The sequence below is a fragment of the Setaria viridis genome, chromosome 2 (assembly GCF_005286985.2).
Source record: "Setaria viridis chromosome 2, Setaria_viridis_v4.0, whole genome shotgun sequence".
Classification (NCBI taxonomy): Eukaryota; Viridiplantae; Streptophyta; class Magnoliopsida; order Poales; family Poaceae; genus Setaria; species Setaria viridis.
In genome coordinates, this window is record NC_048264.2 from 27,152,877 (window position 1) to 27,178,065 (window position 25,189).

Below are 25,189 nucleotides of genomic sequence, written 5' to 3' on the forward strand. Positions count from 1 at the left end.
TCATTGATACATTCATCTCATACATTCAATCATCACATTACATTGCTTTGCGTCGCGTCACAAAGCAATAGCCGGCTTAATTGAAACAAGCCGCGACCGATCGAGGTTTGAAGGCCGGTTCGCAAAGGACTCGAGGTCGCCTCATGTCAAATGAAGCCAAGGGAAAAGCAGATGAGCCCTAGCGGCCTCCACCTGACCCGCTCAAAAGTGGATAGGGTCACCTCAAGTTCTTGTTTGATCCAAACCTCGAGTGTTGCCCACAGAATCTCCATCAAGGAGAGGCCAACGGGCCTCCCGAGTTGATCAGACGACTCGGGCATTTGTCAGGAGGCATGTCAAGGAGCAGTGGAATGCCACATGAGGGCTATGGCGACCCTGTCATGAACGATGAACCCGGATTCCACTCGGACATGCCCGTTAGGAGCTCACCGAGCTCACCACTCGAGCCATCGAGGCAAGTGGCGTCAGCTCAACCCCTCCGGTTGTGGAAATCGCGGACGGGGTGACGCAGGAAAAGATGCGACCGACCCTGACTAAGCCCAATGGGGCTCGAGGGCTCAGGCCGTCCCCGACTGAGCCCAACGGGGCTCGAGGGCTCAGGCCGCCAGATCCCAACTCGGGAATCCGACCGGCGACACAAGTCGCAGTTAGGAACACGCACAGACGGACGCGCCAACCCACAATTGGGATTGCCTCATACCGACCTGATGGGGACACAGGAGTCCGCGACCTTGGAAAGATTTAGCCTCCGACTGACTCCCCAGTCGATCGTAGGCTCGGGGGCTAGATCCACTGGGTCTGCTCGCGCAAACCTGGCAGAAGATGGACTACCAGCAAAGTCCCCCCTTTGGGGGCTGGGCGCCTATATCTACTGGGCGTGCCTTCGCGGCCTTCGCTAGTTCTCTCCTCGAGGGCTGGGCGCCTGATCCTACTCGACAATCCTACACAACACCGCAAACAAAGGGGGAAAATGCCAAAGTCCTAATGACAACCCACCTCCACGGCGCGATGGGCACCGGAAAAAAGGCTTTTACAATATCACGCAAAGCGTGCGTGAACAGCCCTAGGACTGCTCTACACCTTGGAGCAAGAAGTGTTGGAACGGTAGGAGAAGAAAGAGCGCATGCAAGAAAGCTGCGCTTGAACAAAGTTCTCTCCTCCCTCTGCAGCGACCGGGACAAGACCTGGTTGGGATGCATGATGCTCTCTCCCTACGAGAATTCTTCTAGCATCATGGCCCCCGAACATGCCCGAAGAGACTACGAAGGGAAGGAGCATCTGGGCACCCATTACGAGAAATCTTCTAGCATCATGAAGTATAGCCAAAGCTACCCCTGGCGAAGAGCAAAAGCCTCAAGCCAACCAGCGCTATAACTCGAGTCATGAGGACTCCAGATGCAGAAGCAGTCCTATTTATAGTCAGGGCGTCGGCTACTGTCCAGGAGGATTACAGTATGCGTGACTGCACAATAAAGGTACCTGGGCATGAGGTGACGGTACGGTATGTGCATGAAGCTTATCCTGAACTAGTGTTCACATGCGGCTCAAAACAAAGCCAAATGGTGCTCCCGTATGTCCCTCCTGATAGGGCAGCAACCTGCTAGTCAAAATCCAACAGCCCCTTCACGGCTTCAAAAAATCCCAAAGAGGCTCGGGGCTGCTGACGGGTCCATAGACCTGGGGTCCCCAATGGGACCACCTTTCCGCAACGCTCGGCCCAACAAGAGGCATAGCGACAACGCACGCCTAGGCCAGCCCAGATATGCGATGTCAGGTTGAGACCTTGATGCGACCACCGATTGGCGCCTTTGACCAGGAAGCCTAGTCAGCGCCCCGACCAAGAGTCCTGGTCGGGGCCAGGACCATAGTCCGACCCCAATCAAGTTCCCTCGACTTGGGGTATGCTGAACTGACACACACTGCTCCTCCCGACCAACACGGTCGGGATCGGCCGGGTCAACCGACTGGGGATGCCCGCTCAGTGTGGGCTTGGGGAGTAGGTGGAGCAGATAAGGGAAAACACCTAGGTCAACCACCATATAGAGGACCGTACCTTACCACGCCCTATGCACACATCGCATAGTGCTGCCGTGCCGTGTCAGATGGATACTGTGCTACTTGCCTGTCAAACAGAGCATGAATAGGGAAAGAAGGCGATGGCCATACAGTACCCAGCGACGTGGGCAACGACAAGACTAGGCAGTGCCCGTGCACTCTCTCTCCCTTTCTCTGACTTGTAAGGCCGTCCCCTTGGACTATAAATGGGGGCGGGCCCTCTCTCTCCTAGACACACACTAAGCACATCAGAAACCCTCTAACTCTCTCCAGCACATAGCGCACGATTCAAGGCCCCCGTCACTCTCTTCCACTCGGACCAGAGCACAACCGAGCCTCGAACACCTGCCTTCTCCACTCACTCGTTTGTACCCCCACTGCAAACTTTGATCACCTAGGCTCAGGAATACAGTCGACCGACCGACCCTAAACTGGACGTAGGGCCTGTTGCCTGAACCAGTATAAATCCTGTCTCATTGTGTGCTAGGCTATATCCGAACTAACGCATGACGAAACTACTTGTATTTACTAGTCGGTCAGATTTCGCACCGACACGTCCAGTCAGCAAGATACCTTAAAGGAATTCGCCGCTATCATGATCACAACGTCAAGAGCGTTCGTTCAACACAAACGACAAGGTCCTCAAGCGTATTCAAGACACCAAGGGGTTGCACAAGCTAAACTCACCTTGGGAGGGTCCTTACATCATCTCAAAGGTCACTGGAGCTGGACCGTATAGGCTCCAAACTCTCACTGGTGAAGAAGTCGACAACTCGTGGAACATTGAACACTTGTGTCGCTTCTACCCATAGTTTACATACTCGTGTAAATTGGCCCTCGACCACAGTTGTATAGTTACAATTTAATAAAACAAAGTTATTTTTTATCGCAAAAGACTAGTCTCTGCCCACTCGCAACTTGTATTCACAAGTCTGCACGTTTGTCTTTCGGGTTATCAAACTCGTTGGACAACAGCAACTTGCACAAAGCAAGCCTACACACACAATCATGAGCTTGTCAGCTCCTTGGACAAGTCTGTCCATCGACGGCCTTCGCAAAAGAAGTCATCAAGCAACTTGGGAGTTATCTATACTACCCAAGTTCTTATCTAGACAAGTCTGTCTAGTCGCAACTTGTAAAAACAAGACTGCAGTTCCAGGCCTTCGGAGCACACCAACCAAACAACCTAGAGAGGTTGCAAAGGTAGGATCCAAATGATGAAGTCATGAAGAGTCTTCTCGCCTAAAGAGTTTGACTACCCAGATACTAGAGTGCTTGCACCCCACAGAAAGGGTTGCGTCCCTATTATAGTCAACATTGTGTATTTGAAGAGGCTCACAAGAGCAGCCTTATGCGCAGACACTCATGACTACCTCACGAGCATTTATTAGGGTAGTTCACAAGATGCACTAAACCAAAAGAATTCAAACAAGTCGATAAGCAAAAAAAATTGCGACAAGACTTCAAAATAATTTACATTTCATATTTATGATTCGTTTATATTACAATAACTTATTGCTTTTTACAGATACTCAAGGTCTATCTAGCTGGCTACTTCTTGAGCAACAGGAGCCATCTCCTCTCCTCCAGATACTGCTGGAACTGCTCATCAGAACCGTCCTCGACAATGCCTTCTGCCACAGGAGCCAAGTTGGCTCGTGGGTAGAACGACTTCACCATCGCCAGCAGCTGCTTGGAGATGGACTCCGCAGTCTTCTTCATATAGCCAGTGATCTTCTTGGGTACTTCTTTAAAGTATTTCTGCCAAGGGACAAGGCTCCGCACCTTCCTCCAGAGGCTCCACCATGTTAGCAATGGGCTGAGCGGCTTCTGTCAACTCCTTGAGAGCAAGATCATTGGCCATGAACTCAGCCTCCTGTGCTTGGAGTTTCACCATCAGATCCACAAGTTGGACCTCCCCGTCTTTGCGCAGCTTCTTCTGCTTCTCGAGCTTATGCTCTAGAGTCTCGTACTTCTTGGTCACCTTGTCATATTCATCCGTGACTCGGTAGTACGAGTTATGCTAGTCCATGGCACGACCCTGGAGACCTTTATTCTCCTTGGTGAGCTCCTGTGCACCGAGGGGGACCATCACCTGGCTAGTCGATGGACCAACCTCTGGAGGCAAGGAGGAAGTCACCCTTTGACTAGTCGACGACCCCACCTCTGACGACGGGTCAACTGCCAACACTTGCAACGCCCCAGCAGCCTTCACACCAGCCTCTTGCTCGGGGGCTACATGCGCAGACTTGACATCACCAATGGCCGCCACCTCCACCTCGGCCTCTGGCTCCACTTTGGCCTCTGGATCCAGCATCAAGGCTACCAACTCCATCACCACTACAAAAGTACTCTCCGCGATGGGATTGGCTTTTGGCAACACGGGACCTGGCACTGCAGACATGTTAAGCGATGACAACACATCATGCATAAGAGCTGCGACAAGGGATACCGCACCTAGAACAATTTTGGGCGCAGGCTGCTCCTCTGGTAGTGGAACTACAGGCTCCAAGGCAAGCTCGGGGGCTGAGCGACAACTACCATCAGCACTAGACTTGGTACTCGGGACCTCAGTTTCCATGCTGGTGGATCTCCTACAACAAGACAAGTGTCACAACACACTACTCAATGACATCAAATTACACTTAGTACACGGATACTTACTAGGTCGACCACTTTATTTTGATGAAGGGCTCGGCTCACAGACGCAGTGCCTTGACGGTAGGCGATGGCCTCTTTGGCGTGGCTCGCCGGATCATAGTTGGATCCTTGCCAGCCTTAGTTGCCATCTTCTCCCTTTGGGTACTCGGCGCCGGTACTTCTTCTATAGTCGGTAGCCTCTGCTACACTACTACTATAGTCGGTTCTTCCGCCTCTGTCTCCACCTCAACTACCTGCAAATCAGCCATGTCAGTCAAAGTTGAGAGTAAAGCAAGCAAATTAGGAGTACTCGATCCTTAGGATCTTGTCAAACAAACTTACCAGAGGTGGGACTTCATCGGCTAATGACTTCTTGCCACCTGTTTGGCGGCGGCAGTACGCGTCTTCTTCGGGGGTGGTGCCATTTCAACTTCCTGAATGTCCTTCACTGCACGCTTGGACATTCTAGAAGATGACCCCGCCTTGTCGAAAAGATAGGGCTTGACAACATATTGTTTAGCAGCCTCTAATTCAGAGCTGCTGAAGGATGACCAATCCGGTGAATCTTCCCTTTCTTCTTCCTCTTCCTCCTCCCTGAGCACCCTCTACACAGCAACAAGGGACTGTTTATGGGGCGTGACATAGGCACCAGGCAGAGGAGGGTTGGAGACATATAAGTTTAGTTCATTTTGCAAACAAAATACTAGTCAGCAAAATGACAAATGTCAAAATTAGTACTTGGGGGCTGCAAGCCACGAGTACTTAAAGGATTCGGTGGGTTAGCGGCGCAGTGCTCTCGCAAGATCACCGAGATACCCTTGACGCATTTGAAGAAGCGTTTCAGATGCGCCAGCACTTCGTCAGGGGGTAACTCCTCCGACATCATCTGTGACAGGTCGTTGAGACCCGAGTAGTTGTACCCTACCGTGCAACACAGCTGCAGGGGCAGGACATGCCTCCTCATGAAACTGAAGGCCACACCAATGCCGGTCAGGCCATTCTTCTTGAGGTGGGTGACCTTTGCAATTAAATCCAGCTTCTGAAAGCCGTTGGCAGTACTCGGCTCGCTAGCCAGTGCTTGTTCCACACTGGACGGTGGCCAGTGACCTTGGGAAGACCGGGCTCATAATTTCTGATATAGAACCACCATTGCTTCCAACCAGGATGGGAGTCTATGAGTTCATACTCAATGTACTGGCTCTTGAACTGCTCCCGAAGCTAGATCCTCGCCCCTCTGACTACTTCTATATGGTCCATCCAGCATTGGGGCTTCACTCTGAAGAACTTTCGAAATAACTGGAAGTGGGGTTGAATGCCTAGCAAGGCCTCACAGAGGTGCATGAAGATAGCAATGTGCAAAATAGAATTGGGGTTGAGGTGGACTAGCTCCAGATTGTAGTACCTCAGAAGACCCCGGAAGAAGTCGGACGATGGCAGAGCCAGTCCGCGCTCAACGAAGTGCGCGAAGATGACTTTGTCATCCGGGTAGCTCTCCAGAGGCCACGGATTGCCGGCTGTTTCCCTCCAATCGGCAAACTCTTTCTCCCAAAGAAGATTCGCATTCACCAATACTTGGACATCCGCCTCTTTCAAGACAGATTTCTACCAGGTGCAGGCTTGAGTCGGTAGTGCTGTTTGGTCGGTCTTCCCGTACTTGGGCATTGACAGTTGGATCTCCTTCTCCTTCTTGGTGGCCTTGCACTTCTTGGTCTCTGCCACCTTTCTAGAGGATGCTTTCTTGGGCGCCATTGCTCCGATGGTCTTCTGGTGCATGAGCTGGAAGGCTAAACAACGGGGGGTGGCGGCGCTCCGGGATGGCAAGCGGCGGCGCTAGGAAACAATGCTCAGGGAAGGCAAGCGGTGGCACTAGGGCAACAATGAGAAGATGAACGGGCGCACTAGCTCGGGTAAATGGAAGGGATAAGTTCCTCCGATATTTATAACCGCGACACAGTTAACCTAGCGGCAAGAATTACGATAATATTCCATTTTTAAAGCCCTTGGTTGTCGATGGAGTGGTTTCCAATTATTTCAGAAGAGATAAGATTTCTCAAGCTGAACGGTCACATTGACTAGTGGATGACCCTTATACCCAAACTAGTCGTGTAATGGCTTGGGGGCTGTGTGCCACGTGCCCGTTGGACAAAAAAAAATTCTTTGAGTTTTAAGGCGAAAAAAGATGTGAAATTACAAGATTGACGCTCAGCCTGATCCTTCAATTCAACCTAAGGCTCGAAGGCTACTACATAAGAATTACAATTTTCATCACACGTCCATATAAAATTGAAGATTGGAGATTCAAGATTCAGGACTAAGTTAAGTGTGGCTTGAGCACCTTCTAGCCGCATGGCAGTACTCGAGCACAATTCAAGACTCAATCCGATGGAATACTCAAAAGAGCACCACCAACTAGTCGGCGACGTCAACAGAAGTACTCGGGACTGCTACATTTGACTAAAAAGTACTTGAGGGCTTGTCAGCCATACATCTATGGGCCCACCGGCAGGTTTGGAGTCCTACAATATGGAGCTGTACACTGAGACGTTTCAAACATGGAGACTATGGTGCAAGGCGGCATGGTGTACGTGGAGGACAAGGACTAGTCGAAGATTAGGAAACTTCTCATAGCAATTAGAGTAGGACTCTCTAGTCGAATCCAACAAGTACTCTTGTAACACAATCGACATGTAATCCTGCCCCCGGCAATATAAGGCGAGGTAGGGACCCCGTCCAAACACAATCAATCAATACAATCCAACTAACACATAGGATGTAGGGTATTACGTGATATAAGCGGCTTGAACCTGTCTAAATCGTGTGTTCGAGTTCACCTTCCAATTCCTGGTCTTCGGCGAGCCCCACGCACAAAACACTACCTCGGGTGCCCCCTCGGTAGATTGTCAGGTTTAAACACCGATAGTTGGCGTGCCAGGAAGGAAGAGGGTGCAGAAGAGAAGGGAGAAGAGGAGAAGAAGAGAAGAGGAGGAGGTCGCACCGGAGGAGCCGCTGCAACAAGTAGGAGCTGGAGCTACCGCTAGTGCTGCTGTCGCCAAGGAGCTGGAGCTGAGGCAACCGACGCTGCCACTGCCGTACCGCAAGTCCACCTCATGCTGGCATCCATCTTCTTCTTTGCCCCTCGGTGAGCTGCGCTGTTGCCTCCCTTGCCTTGCCAGACCAGCCTTTGCGCCACTTATATCCTTGCCAGACCGGCCATTGAGCTGCCACCTTTGCCACCAGTTCGGCCTTCATGACGCCATCCCATGCAGGTGCCGCCGCTGCCGTCCAAAGCTATCGTGCCCTCGCCGCGACGCTGGGATCCCTGGACACCGCGTGTGTAGCCGGACGTGCCACGGCCGGGGTTTATCCCGTGACCGCACACGTGCAGCCCGCCTGTAACATAGCCTCGCCGCGTGCCGGCCGCATCGCCTGCTGCTCGCAGCACGCTAGTCTGCATCACGCTGTGTCGCAACGTCGTGGGCGTGGTAACCACGCACCCGCCACTATGACATCGCGCACGCTGCCCGCAAGGCCTCACACGCGTGGTGCCCGGGATCTTGCCGGCACAACGGATCCCGAGCTAACCTATGCGGGCACGTGTGCGCCACGTGGGCACCACGTGGCAGTGCCACGTAGAATAGGGTTGCCACGTGGCTGCCACGTGGAGCCATGTGGTCTGATGAGGCATGGGCCGAGCCTACTCGTGGGGCCTACTGATTGAAAAAAGGGCCCACAAACCAGTAGGGCCCACCGGCTGACCGGTGGGGCCTAGTTGATCGTTGACCCGACAGCGTTGACCGTTGACCCGATCAACACTGATGTCATGCTGACGTCATCCGACACGTGCCACCCTCCCGTCCTGCCACATGGCACAACCAGGAGTTGACACATGCCACCTTAATTAAATGTTTTTCTGAAATTAATTAAATAATTAAATAAATCTTTTAATCTTTAAAAATTCATAACTAGTTCATTTGAACTCCGAGAAATATGAAACCAGTTGCATTAAATTCGCAAAATTGAGCCCGTGCTGTTTGTATCTAGTTTGATGTTATTTGGATCTTCTAAATTTGGCTTTCTTGGAGTTTTTGCCTAGATGTATGTCGATTAATTTATATTGCGCCGTATCTCATTCTGTTCAGATCCGAGCTACGACTCGGAAGACTCTCAAGACCCCGGCTACACGGAGGAGGATCCCAGTGACTATGGACAAGGTGTCATGTCACTTCCAATCATATAGATCCTATGCATGCTTAGTTTCTAGCGCTTTAATTATGATGCTTGGATGATGATAGATTGCATAGCCTATGTTTCTAGCCATTCCTTGATAATTGTTTATCCTGTTTTCCTTGTTACCTACTTGTGGACTAGGTACAGACCCCTAGCTAATCCACCACACTTATATCCATATGCAAGATTTTGAGTTATGGATGGGCATATGCCATGGTTTTGGTGATGGGATTTCCTGTACACTCTCACGTGTGTTTTGGGTGAGTGTGATTCCTTTACGTATTTTGGCGGGAGCGAGCCGCAGTTGGTACTGAGGAGTGCCTTGCCTGGAGAGAGCATTCTGAACTCTCTCCACCCCATCTCCACACCTTCTACCTATGGTGCTACCTTGTTTGTTAATGAGGAGCAGGTGGTTTACTTGTACCTTGTTTGCCTAAGGACTGAGTCAGTTTACCATTAGTCACAACATATATTTTTGTAGATACCGTTCGCCTTGTTATGGGCGGGGGTTCAGTCCGACACTAGTGGTGGATAGTGCTCATCCTGTATGCAGATTGGAGGATCAGTGTAAGGAGTTCGAGGCGTTGACCTTCTCTAACCAGACTGCAGCCCGGTGTGGATAGGTTTCACAGCTATAAGGTCCTCAACTGGTGGCGGCGTGCCCTGCAGTTGAGGACGGTTCTAGACTCGAGAAAATAGGAGAGTGATATCCACTTACTAGGGCTCCAGCTATTAGGTGGGGTTTGGACGGATTGCTACCATTCAGGCTCCCTCCATGCGGGTACAGTTGGACAACCTCTGCAGAGTGTATAAACCTATAGCTATAGTCCATGTCCACTGGTTATGGACAATGTTGTTGACTACTGCTACTTCTAACTAGACTTTGTTCACTCTTCTACCTCCCCTTTTTGAGATAGGTTGGTGTTTGCCGTTGAGATGTGAGGGAAGGGAGCTCTCACATCGCCTAGTGTGTTTGGGTGATGGGTCCTTGGGTGAAGGATCTGGTGATTTGTGCGAACTTCCTTGATTTGAGGTGTTGACCTAGGAGATGGTATTACTTGATGCTTCCATGATTGCTATTGCTGCATATACCTCTACAACCATATATAGGTTGATCCATTCATATCGTAGTATTTCCCCCGTTTCCTTGGCTTGCTGCTTTTGGGAGTTGACATGGCCTACCCGCTTCTTGGGTAGATGGTGGCTTTTCAAGGTCGGAGCCCGACTCCAACTTCGACAACGACGGATGGGAAAACTAGGAATGGTCCCTCTCTCAAGTTGCCTCTGGAGATAGTGTTCGCCGTAGCTTATGTTTCCGCTGCGTAGATGTTTTACCTTTCTTGATTTAGTCCTGATGGACTTGTATCGGTATGTGCCGAAGTGATATACTCGATATTTATGATATTGATACTCTATTGATATTCTATATTTCTATGTTGGTATGGATTTGTACTATCTGATATAGGGATTTGCACGTGATAGCCTTCCTGGAACTATCATGGAGGTGTGTAGGCTTGAATTCTCAAAAATGGGAATTCGGGTCATTTCTTCAACAACCGTCGCGGCTTCATCGACGATCGCCACGGCTTCATCGACAATTGTCCATGAATCAAGCTAAGTCACTTTTTTAATTATTTCATATAAATTTTTCAAGCTTGTTTTCCACATGGCAGGCAACGCGCTAAGTACTTATTTGTGTACACCTCTCGACAGGATTTACCCTCTAGAGCTACACTTCGCTGATTGCTCCTAGGGTATGTTGACTGACATCTACGGGCTTGGTTCACTAAATTACGGGGGCTACAACCATGGGTTTGAAGCACTGTGTTTCAGAGGCTCCGCCACGGGCTTACTACCTCGAATTACGGAGGCTATGGCCACGGATTTGATGCATTGAGTGCTGGAGGTTCACAGCAACTACACCATATGGATGCACTAATTCTTTGTGTGGAAACACGCGCTCTCCTCGCCAAAAGGTAGAAAGGTCTCAATGACTTCTTTACGCGCAATCTTGTAGTGTTTTTGTCACAATGTCGACTACTTATTTTTACTATCTTGTCTTAGTGGTCACTAATCTACTCAAGCTGAACACGCCTTAATTCGTGAAAGCCTCGGATCTTCTATCATGCCTAAACGCTAGGACGTGTACACGAGACAAAGAGCTCACACGTAGTGGCAATGGCTAAACAGAGACTGAGAGCCTAAACGTAACAGGCTAACCACTCGGGAGAAATATGGCCAAAACAAGAGCAGGACACAAAACATTTACATCACTGAAAAAATTTTGATAGTATCTTCAAAATCAACAAATATGCTACATAATGTATGCATCTCTTTTTGCAGGTCAAGCTTCAATGATGACTCTCCAGGACGCTCAGCGTACCTACAATGTCAGGGCCCCAGGGCGCTAGCTGCCACCGATGTGTGGCCCACCGGCGCCGCCGGTGCGTGTGCGGTTGAGATGGCAGGCGGGGGAGCTTTTGCGTGTGAGAAGCTGGTGAATGTTTTGTTTGTGAGTGATTCTGTAGTTTGTGATATGTTTGTGAATGATTCATTTGCGATTGTGCTGGTGAATTCTCCATGTGTTGTGAATCAAATCGAACTCATGTGTTGTGAATCAGATCTTGTGCAAATTGATTGGTTGTGTGTTCTCACTTGTGTGATGGTCATGTGAGATGAGCATATATGTTTCTTGCTTCAATTTGTGAAGTGTTAATTGTTTTGATTATCTCTGTGGTGGAGTTGGAGCTCAAGGAGTTGGTGGAGTTCGAGCTCAAGGAGGTGGTACGGTGGTCGAGGCGGAGCTGGGGATGGCGGCGCGAGCAGGGACAGGGGGCCTATTTTTTTTTATTTTTTGGAACCTTTTAGTCCCGGTTGGGACTAAAGGATGTCTTTAGTCCCGGGTGAATGACCCGGGACTAAAGAGGGGGACCTTTAGTCCCGAATGATTAGTTCCGGTTGGTTTTTCGAGGCTTACCAACCGGGACTAATGCTCACATTTCCACTAGTGACGGTGTAGCAATTACTATCATCTTAGTTATCCGATGATAGTGGACTCACCATCAATTGGTTGGGAAAGTAGTGCTACTTTTGATTTATGCACGCCAGCGAGTTAATTTACCCATCTCCTCCTCCATGGATGCTTGTCAGCCCAAATGGTGAGGTGACACATACATGATGAAAACCTATCTCCATTAAGCAAATCATGCATATGTATAATAATGAACCGTGCCATGCTAACGAGTGCACGCGCACTAGAAAGCCTCCTAGCGATCCATCCCCAACAGCCCACCTCGCTTTCCTTGAACTTTCTATTTTTAGAAAGTTTTAATTCCCGTAACTTTTCATTTTTAAAATATCATAACTTATACATATAACTTTATACAAACAAAAATTTATAAGATAATTTTTTAGCACGACTTTGATGGCATGAAAAATTTATGCGTACAAAGTTTGCATCAAATTCTAAAACAACTTCAAATTTTCATTTTTAGAAGATTGTAACTTAAACACACGATTTATACACATAACTTTTTCCTAACAGAAACTTACATGATAATTTTTATAGCGCAACTTTTATTACATACACAACTTATAAGCATAATATTATCATAAATTTTATGAGAGTATTTTAAACAGTGTATGCACGTATAACACGCATAAATAATATTCACTTGAGTACATGATAGTGTCAAAAAAATTGGATGAAAAAATAGCAAAGAAAATAACACGCCCAGCCAGGCAGCCAGCAGCGGCGCGTTCCGCGCAACTGCAGCACTAGACACGTGGGTGGTTGGCCCCAGCAGGCAGCTTGAGTCGCGCGCTAGGAACCGTGATAGCACGTGCCGCAAGAATCAGTATTGTGATAATGACCGTCCCCCCACCCCAACCCCAAAGAGGATCTTCCTTTTAAATACGAGGAGTTCCTACTCTCTTTTGCAAAAACAGGATGGTCTATATTATGTAAAGTTGTAAACATCACATTACATCCCAAATTACAATGCCAAATTAAAACCTAAAAAATTATAAGGGAAACCTTCTCAAGCTTCGGAAAGCATCCCTGGATGTCGGCGAGCTGGTGTTTGTAAGTACGCCACCCGACTTGTATTTGAATTCCAGTTTATGTGCAGTACTCTGAATGTTGAGATGTAAACAGGGTCTTGCCGCGTGTGCAGAAGAAGGCGAAAGGGACCCGGCGGGCCAAGCATTATCACCTAAAGGCGGAGCGCCTTGAGGTCGAGCTCAAGAAGTCTAGGGAGGACGCTGCTAACTAGCTCCTGCAGAAGGACCTGGAGAAGGATGTTCTAGCTTCGCACATGAGAGGTATGCTGTGCCGGCCTATTTTAATAAGTTTTGTCCTTGTAACCGTGATGCTAATGTAGACTTGATTGGGTAAGCAGAAGCTGCGATGAGGGAGCAGAGCCTCCAGCGACACCTCAAGGAGTGCGAGGACTCCAATGTGCGCCTCTAGCAAGAGCATGATGCAGCGGTCAACCGTGAGTATGCAGTAATGCAGAAGCTGACCTATGAGACCAACGCACGCAAGGAAACCGAGTGCTACTTAGAGGCTGCTGTAAGTAATCTTCAGAATGACCAACATCTGATTGCAGGGCTGGAAGTGGAGCTGGAGGATTTGCGGAAGGCGGCCAGCTATGTGATGGACATGGTCCAATCGGACGCCGACCCAACCGCGCCAACACCACTGCTAGATCATCTCAAGGCCGCACTAGGTCGGCTCAAGGCACTGCTGAAGGACACTGCAGTGGAATACGTCAAGAACACCTTCGCTTTGTTGGTGTCACATTTCCCGCGGCTGCCCTTCGAGTGCGCTGCGACATGAGTCGTGGCCGACTTTGACGTGGACTTGATTCTAGAGCTAGCTGACCAGTATCAAGATGTAGCGGAGAGCGTTGTAAATGACTTGGACTTATTAAATTAAGCTTTGTGGTGTATTAAACTGGCTTGAAAGACAAGCGATGTAATTATCTTAATCATATATGGGGAAAAAAAGGTCTCCATCCCTCCCTTGGTGTATACGATAGGACAACGTGTAGCTGAGGCTTGTAGCCGCTAAGCGCCTAGCCTTGCCTGACCAGCGTCCTGCTAAGATCGGATCTCGAGCTTGTAGAAGGGGTGAACATAAGGTTGTCTAGGTTTCGCGACCTAGGACACCGACTACACGAGTTAGTCGTATTGCCTCGAGTGGGGGAGGAGAAAGATGCAGGACCTGGAGGTAGGCGCCAGGGGGTAGCCCCCAAGCTAGAGAGCGAGCGGTCTGTTGACTAGGTCGGACAGCCCTCGAGTGTTAGGAACAGCTCGGGAAATAGAACAGTAAGGCAATAGCTACACAAAGAACCTGAGAGGTTTTATTTATTCAATAACAAAGGGAAAAAAGAGTACATAACTTTTTAGATCTAAGGGTAGAAACGTCGTAGATGCTCGATGTTCCATGAATTGGGGACGCTGGAGCTGTCCGGCCATTGTAGTCAATAGGTGCCAGGATGGATGACTTATTTGACGATGAAGGGGTCTTCCCAGGGGGTGGACAGCTTGTGCATGTCCTTGGTAGATTGGACCCAGCGAAGCACTAGGTCACCAATGTTGAAGGATCATTCCCTGACGTTCCGATTGTGGTAGCGCCGTATCTGCTGCTCATGACGTGCATGCTGGATGAGGCCATCACGTGATGCTCTTCAAGGCTGTCGATGTCAACCTGCCGATTCTTTTCTGCCTCTCCTTCCTCATAGTACTGGATGTGTGGAGCGCGAAAGGCCACATCGGATGGCACGACGGCCTTGGAGCCGTATACCATAAATAAAGGGGTGTAGCTGGTAGACCGGCTCTTCTGTGTACGGAGGTCCCAAATGATATGGGCTAGCTTGCGTAGCCACTTGGTGCGTACTTGGACGTGTCATCGAAGATGTGTGACTTGAGGGACTGGAGGACCATCCCATTCACACGTTCGACCTGATCATTGCAGTGTGGGTGTGTTATTGAGGAGTAGTACATATCGATGAGGTTGTCTTGGTAGAAATCCCAGAACTCGGAGCCTATGAATTGCTTGCCAAGGTCGGTGATGATTCTGTTTGGCACTCCAAAATGGTGTGTGATTTCCTCCACGAACTAAGCGGCTTTAGCCAACTCGATGCTAGTGACAGTCTTGACCTCAATCCATTTGGTGAATTTGTTAACTGCCACGAAGATGTGCGTGTAGCCGTTCGGAGCGATCTTGAAGGGTCTGACCATGTCCAGCCCCTAGCATGTGGGGGCCAGGATGGTGGGGTGGTGTGCAGGGCCTGAGCCGGTAGATGTTGCTGCTTGGAGAAGAATTGACACCCTTTGCACCTTTGGACAAGCTCCTTTGCGTCGGCTACCGCCGTTGGCCAGTAAAAACCAGAACAGAAGGCCTTGCCGACCAAAGTGCTCAAGATGGTGTGATTGTTGCATGTTCCTGAGTGGATCTCATGCAGGAGGTCGAGGCCCTCACTGCAGAGAATGCACTTCATCAGGATGCTTGTGGATGCAGCTTTCCTGTAGAGGTCCTTGCCGATGACGATGTAGTTTGCACTGTGCTGAGCTAATTTTTCATGCTCTATCTTGTCCTCTCACACCATTTGGTTGGTGATCAAGGCTATGAACGGGGGGCATTAGTCTTCTTCTACCTCAATCATCATGATGTCAGCAGTGGCTGGGTCATCTAGGGCCTGAGCGCCAGCATCATTGACCTAGTCTGGGTCTAGGATTTTAATAGAATATTTCCGAAGATCTTGTACAAATATGCAGCCGGAACCTGCGCGCGCTTGGAGCTGAGCTTGGACAGGACATCAGCGGTGATGTTGTGATCCCTCGGGACATTATGGAACTCAAGACCATCGAAGTGGGCCTCAAGTTTGCGGATTTCAACACAGTAAGCGTCCATGGTCTCCTTGGTGCAGTCCCAGTTCTTGTTAACTTACTCGATGGCAACCTTAGAGTCGCCATAAGCAAGGATGCACTTGATTCCGAGGGAAACAGTGATGCGGAGGCCGTGGATGAGAGCTTCATACTCGGCACCATTGTTGGCAGCCTTGTAGTGCATCTGGAGCACGTACTTGAGTTGTTCACCTTTGGGGGATATGAAGAGGACTCCCACGCTGGCTCCTTCAAGGTTGAGGGTGTTGTCAAAGTACATATTCCAGTGTTCTGGCCGCTCCAGAGAGGACGGCTTCTAGATCTCCATCCACTCGGCCATGAAGTCGGCCAAGATTTGTAACTTGATCGCATGACACGGGCAGAAATCAAGGTCGAACTCGGTGAGCTCCATGAACCACTTGACAACTCGGTCGTTAACACCCCTATTGTGGAGGATTTCACTGATGGGGCATGATGACACCACCCAAATCTTGTGCTCCTGGAAGTAGTGGTGCAACTTTGTTGATGAGATCAGAACTATGTAGAGCAATTTCTGAACCTGCATGTAGCGGATCCTGGAGTCATTGAGGGCCTCGCTGACATAATACACCGGTCATTGCACCATGTGTGTATGGCCGGGCTCTTGGCGTTCCACAACTAGCACGATGCTGACAGCGTGCGTTCTTGCAGAGATGTAGAGATACAGAGTTTCTTGGTCGGCCGGGGCTGTCATGACGGGAGGAGTGGTGAGGAAAGCCATGAGCTCTTCGAGTGCCTTGCTAGCCTCGTCGTCCTACTCAAACTTGTCCACCTTTTTAAGCAACTTGTAGAAGGGTACACCTTTTTCTCCAAGTTTGCTAATGAAGCGACTGAGAGCCACCATCATGCTAGTAAGCTTCATGACATCGTTCTTGTTAGATGGTTTTGCCATGTTTCTCATCGCGTCCACCTTGATCGGGTTGGCCTCGATACCACGCTGGCTGACCATGAAGCCCAGGAGCTTTCAAAATAGGACACTAAAGACACATTTGCCCGGGTTGGTTGACACTAAAAATCGGACGATGGCTCCGGCTTCAGCGAAGGACACACGATCGGGGAGAATCTGCTTAACTCCTGTTCGGGTTATTGCCCTGGTGCGGTTCACGCGGCGTGCCAGTCAATCTGACCTGTTGATTGACAAGGAAAGAAATATATTAAATTCTAAAGGTTCGATCGGCTGAAGTTTCGATCTATTTCGAAGAATGTATCAGCGAATTGGCTGAATTAGTATAAAGATGACCGGCTATGAAATAGCCGATGATCACATAGCAGTCGTGAAAGAAACTACTAGAGTAACCTAAACAATGCCACAGCGACAACACTTGGAACAGATCTAATCGGTTGTATGATAATGAACAAAATATTGACAAAGCCGACAGTGCGTGTTTCAAGCTAGATAGCTGGTGATAAAAACTAAAATAACAGGTAAAACCTATAATTCTAGTAAATATCTATAACTGGTGAATAAATCTAAATGAAACAACAGCGATGCACTCGAAGTTAAAGCTTAGATATTACTCGATATGTAGAACTTACAAATTGGCCGGAGATCGTGTTGATGTAGCCCTACCAACTCGCACGAACTCGTGAAAAGAAAACGTATTTGGCGAAGTCACCGACTTGAAAGTAAAGTTACATGAAAAAGTAGATTTGTATTGATGAATGTTGTGTTGTTTTACAAGCCTTGCGAGACACCTATTTATACCCTGCTACAACTGATTTCCTAACCGACTATGATTTTCTCTCTAATTCAAAAATAACAAATATTCACATACGGATACAACTCGCATTGGAGTTGAAAACTATTCATCTTTTCTATGGGCAAATCCTCATCTTCATCTGGTCACCACCTTGGCCCATTTTAGGCCCACATCAGTCGAGCTGCTCTGGCTCCCAATCGGCCAGCCTTCATCGACTCCCTTACCTAATCGGCCGAAACATTATAGCTCTATCGGCCGATTCCCCCAGCCGTAGCTTCTTGCTTATCCGCATCGACCTCTTTCTTCTCCTTGACGCCAACCTTAACACGTGTTAAAAACCGGCGTCAACACATGCCCCCCAGTTTCGGAGTGAAACGTATCTTTTGCTCTGAAACTTTCTCAACTCCAACTCCTTCCTCCAGAGAAAGTGCAACAAAATGCGGCAAAACCCTTTTCGCTCCGGAGTGTTCTCTTTGATGATTGCATTTCTTCGAACAGAGCGCCCACGTCAACCACTCTTTTCGAAATTTGCGTGGACGGTGCGGTAAAAATTCCGCATTTATCCTTCTCTCGAACCGTCCTCTAAATACTCATCTCCTCCACCGCTTCTTCTTCTCCGAGCGAAAAAGTTTCCCTTCCGCTGAATTATCTTCCAACGCACACCAACACCTCTGCTTGTTCTGCCTCCAGGTGCATTCTGATGACCTTCTCCCATGCTTTCATCAATTGCGCCAGTCTTTCAAATCCTAATGGCGGTCTCTTCAGCCACCATGGCTTTCATCCCGGAGGTAAATCTCCTGAAACATTTCCCTGTTTTAATCTTCACCGTTTCATGATTCTTAGATCTGTTCTTAGTCTTTCTCATATCTTCTCAGGAACATAGGCAAAGAATCACCATCCCCATAGCTGACACTCTCGGACTCATTGAACTTAGCCCTATGGGGAATCCTGACCCAACCGAACTGATCAATTTGGAAACACATAGGATCCCATTTAAACAATCAACTATGGACCTGGATAATTGGACAGGCACATTTAGGTCTTGGCCGAATGAAACCCCCGGCTGGAGAGAGTCTTTTGGGATGAGGGAAAAATTGGCCACTGTATATAAATATGTCCCTATCTCATATGGGAAAACTCTTTGCTCATTGCGGCATCTTATTTCTAGTCCGACTCCCTTAATGCATTTCTTTTTGGCCACGGTCCGATCACTCCCACTTTGGCTGATGTTCTGATGCTAACTGGCCTCGATATCTCCTCCGCCGATACGCCTTTTGACCTTCTAATCAAACCGACTCACCGGCTGGAAACAAAAGCCATCGGCGGATGGAAAGGCTTCATTGAGAAGAACATAAAGACTGGGCCCATCACAAACAGAGAGCATAGAGCCTTCTTGATGACGTGGTTGGAAAAACACCTATTCTGCAGCAAATCAGCCGGCCCTACCTCCAACACGCAAGCCTTAGCCAAAGCGCTAGCAAGAGGCGCTACTGTTCCTTTGGGAAAACATTTGCTGGGGTTAGTTTACTATATGATGCATCATATCACTGTGAAGCTATCGTTTGGGGAGCCCATTGGGAACCCTGGTAGTCCCTGGTGGTTTATCAACCTCTGGCTTAATTTATATATGAGCAAAATCTCCAGAGAACGGATCGAAACCAAGACCTTCCCCAACGTTGAATCAGAAACTGACCCATCAGCAAGGTGCCATTATACCTCTTTCGAAGAAGTCGTATCATCTTTTCCAGGTAGTAAGCTCACTCCCTCAAGAACAGCCGAGTACTTCAGATGCTTTTATATCGGCTTCAGTGAAGAAACCACGAGTTGGTACTCATACCAGAGAGAGAGTCCAATTTTTGAAAATCCTGATTGCTTTAACTCGAACACCAACTCTTTTGACGACAGGATTATGGACATCTTGATCAAACCTAGAATTCTGCTGGCAAACTTCTTCACTGGGAAGGATTCTACGATGTATGAATTCTACAACCCGTCGGTAGCATCCTGACAATTTGGCCTAGGACAAATGCCTATTGGAATTTACTTCGTCGGCCGGGTGAAATTCTGAGAGCCGGTCTCAAGAGGATTTGAATATAATAGATTATGTAATCTGACACCGGACTCCAACACTATTAACTTGAGCACTTGGCTAGTAGCACCCTTCTCTACTCAGCGATACAAATTATGGTGTGCTGAGTCGAAACAACACCTTTTCTGTGCGGCTCCTGCGGTATATTGCAATCAGCTGGACCGTGCTCGCATCGATCCAAACACAGAGGTAACAAAACTTTCTTGGCTGATTCCTCATTTTCACTTTTATGCCTCAGAACTTTCATCACTATCTTCTCTTCTTCGCGTAGGCTGATAGCCACGTGCCCCCAATGCACAGCCGGAGCGGCCAGCCGATAGAGACTAATCACCCGTACACGCCGTACCCTCTTATCGGCTATCATGCTCCATCGATGGAAGATATAGCCACCGGCTGATTAAAGCACAAGCTTAAGATGTCCACAACAAAGAAAACGAGCCGCAGGGTACGTGCCCGCACCGAATTGGCAATAACTCAGGCAGCTGACCAATTGGCCATGACATCAGCTGAACCCTCAGCCGCACCAGTCCAAACAGACACCCTGCCAACGATCCAGAACATCAATCCCCAAGCGGCATCAAAAGTTGGGTCGGCAGCTGCATCTCTCCTAGTGGAGGCTATACAGGTAATCTCTCTACTCTGACTTCTTTAAGTGTATTGCCAACACTAAATTCACCCCTTATCATGCTGCACAACTTATTTCGGAGCAAACTGTTCCTCAATCGACCGATCCTCAAGTAGACACTGTACTACCAGCAAGCCTTCCAATTGAGGTAAAGAACGTGCTTTTCACATAGTCTCCCAATTTTTAACTAAAATCGGTTCATTCTTGGCACAGGATGCTCCAAGCACCTCGGTCATCCCCTTTGAGCAACCATCGGCTGCGCAATTTCTAGAGGTAGGAGGACCCAGACCCACATTTAGATCTAATATTCTTTTATACTCACAAGTATTTTCCCTTGTACTTTTCAGGAGGCTGGCCCAACCACTTTACCAGCTATTACCAGAGAGCCGATTATTGTTGAATCTTCTTCTTCTGGTGAACTGCCGCCATCGATTACTGAGATGGGAGCAGCAATTCTGCCAACCCAGGTGGAGGAAATTCATTTTAAACAGGTAAGGGCCTCATATCTCTGGTGGTTTCCATATTTTTCCCACAATTTACATTACACCACTGACTTAAACCAAAAGGTTTCATATTTTTCTCAGTTCTATTTTAATTATTATGCAAAAAGGTAAAAACAAGCTTAGATTTCCCATGGTAAAACTAAAATAGAGGATTAAACATCTGAGCTGAGCTCCAAATCACTTTTCCAAGCTTCTACTGTCTAAAACAAACACTTTATGATTTAAATAGCTTAAATAAGAATTAAAACACATAACATTAATTATAGCAGTGACATGTGCCAAAAGTATTTTTATTAAAAACTACTCTTGATTCTGAGCCTAGTAAAATTGGTTTGACATTTTTCTGAATTTTCTACAAACTTTGGTGAATTTTTCAAGGTTAAATATATATCCTGCAGATATAAAAAAATTGAGGTGGACTTACGGTCTAACCCCTAGGTCTAGGGTTTAATCGCGCAAAGGTCCTGAGTTTTAGCACTAAGGCCCTTGATTCAACTTCCCCAATTGCAATTGGGTCCTCGACGGCGCACGGCGGCGGGTGGGCAAAATCCCGACGATGCGCCGGCGGCCTTGGAACGGTGAGTGGCCGGGAGGGCTTACGGGCTCACCTTGGGCTGGTTTGAAGTAGTTGGGGGCGACGGGGAGGCTCGGTCAGGGCGGAACGGCGGAAGGGCAGAAAGCTTCGGGTGGCGGTGAAGTTCGGTGGTGTTCCGACGGCGGCGGCGCTCTTCGCGGGCAACAAGCAGGCTCTAGAGCTGCGGGGGAGGGAGGCGAAGCGGCTGCTGGTGTCGGTGAGGTGCGGGGTTGAGCGGAAGGGGGAGCTCCACAGTGAGCTCTTGCGGCGGCACGTGAGGTGGAGCAGAGGAGCTTGCGGCGGCGGAGCTTTGGCGAGCGGGTGAGGGTATGGACAGGGTCAGCTAGAGTAGGGAGAGAGGTGAAGGGGAGCGCGGTAGCGCCAGTGGGGGTTTATATAGGCGCCGGGGGCTCACGGCTGGCCGGTGGGCCAGAGGAGAGCGGGGCGCGTGCTGTCGCGACCATTAATGGCGATGACGCCACTGGTGGACAGAGGGGAAAGAGGGGCGCGGCAGGCGAGGTGATAGGTGCAGGCAAAGCAACGCAAGCGTGCGCGGGACGAGCGGCTTTGCCGGGGCATGCTACTGGCGAGGTGGGGCAGGAGCTGTCGTGGCCGGTGCGGCAGTTGGCGGAGGCGGCGGCGTTGCGGGGCGCGAGTGGGCAGAGTGCCTGGCAGGTCTTGATGGGAGAGGCGAGGAGCGTCGGGACGCGGCCAAAGATCCTGGTGGGGCGGATTGTGCACGGGGTACGAGGCAGCACCAGGCGTGGCGGCAATCGGCTTCGGCTGCGAGTGGCCGGGACGGCGGTGGGGTTGCGGGAAGAGCACCTGGCGTGGCTGGCGAGGCCTCGGGCAAGACGAGACGGGGTGGAGGAGCAGCAGGGCGATGTCGCAAGCGACTGGGGAACGGGGCGCGTCGACCCATCCTGTCGTGGCCAGCGACTAGGCGAGACGGCGCGCTCTAAGCCGAAGGATTCGCGGGATCCTTCTGCTGGGCCTATCTTCAAGCATCTAGATCCCCCAAATCTTGAACTGCGCGACCTTAACCCCCTTTACAAAAGTTGTAGTCCTCAGACCGGAGTTCAACTTTGTTAATTGGACCAAGTTCAAAATCATAGTAAATTTGGAGATGCAAAGCACCGAAGTTTGAAGGAACGCCGATTTTCAGGACTTAGAGAAAAACGGCGGCTTGTCTGTTTTCTGGGTGTTTGGCTGACTTGAGCTTCGATTTTGAAAGGCTTCAGAGGCGAATTGGACTAGAGTCCAATTGACAAAGTTTTTATATAAGCTTCGTTCTCAAACTCTTATAAAGGATTTTTCTGATGTGTGATTCAACTTTTGAGAGATAAACCCGCACTAAGGTGCCAGATTGGGCTGATTTCCAGACTTAACCTGGATTGCCAAAAGAGGCTGAGTTGACCAAACTAGGTGACTTTGACCCAAATTTTGAAAGCCTTCTGTGTATATTTCAACCTTGCTCCTTTAACCAAAGTTGGTAAGGGCATAAAGCTCTAAAACTTTTGTATAGAGCTCAGCTTGAGTTTATATTAGAAATTTCTAAATACAGAGCCCCAAAATTGGGATTTTTCCTGGTTCTTCTTTAATTGACGCAGATTTGTACTTTGGGTTTTTGAAGGGCTTCTGCTCAGATTCAAGCAGAACACCATAAATAAAAGTTGTTAGGAAAGTTGATTTCTACAACTCTTAGTTGGACATATGTTTATGTTTTCAAGCAAAAATTTAGGTTACTGCTCAAACAGTGTTATAGCTTGTGAGGGGCAAAAGTGTACTTTCACTTGCCTTCACTACTGTCAAAGTTCTTCTTTATGTACTAATGACTTGTTTAGGATTTAAACATGGCTTAATTAAGCAAGGTTGTTATACTACTTAGCAGCAATGAAGCAGTAAGGCACCGCTGCTCACCTTCAATTTTCTACCCGTGAGCATGATTTTCTACATGTAACAGGGGTATGCCTACGCACGGTTGGGGAATACCTGCGTCGGCGCAACTTGGGATTGACCTGGTGCCACCACTAGGAGAGTACCTGGTGCTGCCGGAGGGGAGTACCTGGCACCACTGGTCGGGGAAGACCTGCCGCCGCCGGTCGGGGAAGGCAGCGCTGCCGTCGCTCGGGGAACGTCGGTCGCCGCCGCCACTGCGGAATCCCAGGCGCAAGGAAGGCCTCCGCCGCTAGGAGAAACCAGCCGTGAAGAAGGCCACCGCTGCTAGGGAAACCAGGCGTGAGGAAACACTGTGTGTGGAAAAAAAAGGTGCAAGTACCACTCGCGAGGGCGCGCGGACAGGATTGGGGAAAGAGGTGTGCCGCGCAAAAATGTGGGGAAAATAGCTGCGGATACAGGTACACGTAAATTTGCGGAAGGTTTAGGGGAGCTGTTGGAGCAACTTTTTTTCCTTTTTTTCCCTAATAAAGGTTTTAGGGGTAATTTAAGGGATTTCTTGGAGTTGCTCTAACACCTTAATTACCCTTTTGCAAGATTGATTGAAACTAGGGATGTTACAGAGCCTTCTTCAATTCTTTGTCCTCTTTTGTCTTTCCTTGTGGGAATCAATATTCCCTTTTCTTGCCAGTTGATTTTGCCTACATGATATATTCCCAGTCTTCTATCGGGCAGTTTAAAAATGGTGACTCCAATTGTATAGCCTTTTTCTTCGTCGCCTCCAATCAAATGTGCATTTTTAATAGTCCTGGCGTCTATGCTTCCTGCTTTTATCAACCATTTGGGGAGCCTTTCAATATCCGGCTTCAAAGATGATGCTATCATAGTGAGGTTGCATCCTATACCAATAGTTTTGGTTCCGTATGTAGCTTTAGCAAGCCATCTGTTGATCATCAAATGATAGGGGTCAATTACTTGCTTCCCCACTACTGCACAATAAAGCTAGTTGATCTCGGAATCAGTAATCTTGGTCTCCTTCATCCTCCCCGAGACACGATGGCTCATCCAGAAATGAAATATCTGTAGGATGGGGTTGCAAATATTTTTCCTTTGCCTATTATCTTCCTTGGAAATATTCTTCCAAAACTCCTCATTAGCGAGTCGATCTTCCCTTCAAGTAGATGATCATTCCCCACTTGCAACACACCTTGAGAATTTTTGGCTGGTTGAACTGGGAACAGGTGCCCAGATGATGCCCACGCATCATTGTCTGCAACCTTCTTGAATAACTTGAAAACTTGGGTTGGGGTAAGGTCGATGCTTGATCCTCCAGACGACACATCGATGATTACCCTTGATGCTGGTGTCAACCCTTGATAGAACTTCTGGACTAGATCCTCCCTCGGTAATTATATGATGTGGAACTGCGCGAACGTAGTCATTGAAGCACTCGTAGGCTTCAGCAATGTTCTCAGTAGCATACTGAGCAAAGCTAGCTATCCTGCTTCTCAGATTCTGAGTCTTGGCTGGTGAATTGTGTTCTTTTATGAAGGCCTTCATCAACTCATTCTAATTCTGAATTGTTACTGCAGGTAGAGAATAAAACCATTGCGCTCTTCCAAGTAGAGAGCAGGGAAACAACCTTGCTCTAAGTTGATCCTTGTTGACTCCAGCCATATCGAAAGTGTTGCACAACTGCGTAAACACTTGTAGATGAAGATTAGCATCCTCCCGACCATTGAAAGGTGAACTCTGGACCATCCTCAGTGTTGAAGTTTGGATCATGAATGGTTGCCCAATACCATCCAACTCATGGATAGGTAAATCAGTGATGTTTGGGATACACAGCTCCCTGATGGTACGCTCTGGCTCAGGTTGATCCCTCATTGCAGGTACTTCTGGTGCAACTGGTGCAACTGGCGCAACTGGCACCCCTCTTGGACTTGCTGG

General features: G+C 48.7%; 1 non-coding gene across 1 annotated transcript; it reads left to right on the forward strand.

The window, feature by feature from the left end:
* Positions 1-24,647: 24,647 nt before the first annotated feature.
* LOC117846689 (small nucleolar RNA R71) lies at positions 24,648-24,754 on the forward strand. Its single transcript, XR_004638415.1, has one exon. It is a non-coding gene; the product is annotated as a small nucleolar RNA R71 (small nucleolar RNA).
* The last annotated feature ends 435 nt before the right edge of the window (positions 24,755-25,189 follow it).